This window comes from Onychomys torridus, chromosome 11 (assembly GCF_903995425.1).
Source record: "Onychomys torridus chromosome 11, mOncTor1.1, whole genome shotgun sequence".
Classification (NCBI taxonomy): Eukaryota; Metazoa; Chordata; class Mammalia; order Rodentia; family Cricetidae; genus Onychomys; species Onychomys torridus.
In genome coordinates, this window is record NC_050453.1 from 8070667 (window position 1) to 8072147 (window position 1481).

Below are 1481 nucleotides of genomic sequence, written 5' to 3' on the forward strand. Positions count from 1 at the left end.
CATTTAAGCATGTAAATCAGTATTTTACTAATTTTTGGAAACTATAAGCCATTATTTCTTCAAATATGTCCTTTCTTACCTCATTTGCTCTCACCTCCTCCTCCGGTCTCTAGCCATCCGAAGGCCGATGGCCTGGCCGATGCCCACGGGCCCCCAGCGATGTGCTAGTTTGTTTCAACATCTGTCCTCTGCAGTTTTCAGAATATATCACTTTAACTGAGTTTCCATTTATTATAATCTAGGCTACTGACATTCATTTTATAATTTTCTAAACTGATCTTCAGTCTGGACAGTGATTTCTGTCTTTTTTTTTTTTTTTTTTTTTTTTTTTTTAAAGGACGGGAACAAAAATACACCTAAAAGTGAAGCTTCTGGAAAAACCATTTGTTCTTCCCTGTCTTGTATCTTTCCTCAAACTTGACCTTGGCCTCCTGCCTGGCCTTGTGTTTCAGGAAGGGGTCTCTAAAGACATCCCTGTTGACAACTGTTTTGTCCAAGGGGATGTCCAAAGAGTACCTTGTGGGAATGAGGTGATTGTAGTTATAAACTTTCACAAAGGACTTATCTTTGACCTCTTGAAGATTTTCTTCTTGCCCATGGCAGCTGTCACTTTTCAGGGATAGTGGTCAATTCCAGCCACCAGGGCATGGCTGTAAGGGCGGTCTGAGGTGCCATCATCAATGTTCTTCATGATCACGGTTTTGCGTCCGGAGTAGCGTCCAGCCAGGACCAGCACCACTCTCCCGGGTTTCATGAACTTGCCCATTTCGAAAGCAAGGAACCAGTACCCCGCAGAAAGGCTGATTTCTGTCTTTTACATTATCATTTTCATAAGTTCTTTTCTATTTTATAATTTTTATTTCTTCCTGGTTCATTTTGACCAGCTTTTCTTTTATGTCCTTGGAGATATATATGTATATATAATGTTATGTAAATACATATTATATAAACATATAAATATACATTTACATCTGGTTCATTTCAGTATGTGTGTACTTTTTCCACTTAGACAAGAGCCACGCCTTTCTGTCTCCTCATGCATGCAGTACTTTTTATTGTATGTTGGGTAGTACAAACAATACAGCATAGTCTGAATGGCAATCCAGTGAGAGCCTTGCATCCTGTGTGGCTGTTTCTATTTTGTGAGAATTCTTCTCTTCAGTGTGGAATATAGTCTTATCATGAGCTTCCTATTTCCACGTTTGATTCTAATGTCTAGATTGCAATTCTTTATGGTTTTGATTGGACTCCCAGTGAGCTCACAGAGATCTTTTCCCTCAGACCTGACCAGAGGTTCAGTGTTTTATACACAATGTGGTCTCTGTCCTACAGGAGAAAGTCCCTCATGGGACCCCCAGTGTCTTGGACAGTGACTGTACTCTGGTGTTCAGCTAAGGAGACACAGAAGATGTGTGGGCTCCCTCTCTGAGTGACTCTGTTCCTGTCTGCCCCATTTCCTCTTCTCTTTGCCCTTGTCTGTG

General features: G+C 41.0%; 1 pseudogene; it reads right to left on the bottom strand.

Moving 5' to 3' along the window:
* Positions 1–356: 356 nt before the first annotated feature.
* LOC118592846 lies at positions 357–770 on the bottom strand (annotated as a pseudogene).
* Between the last annotated feature and the right edge of the window lie 711 nt (positions 771–1481).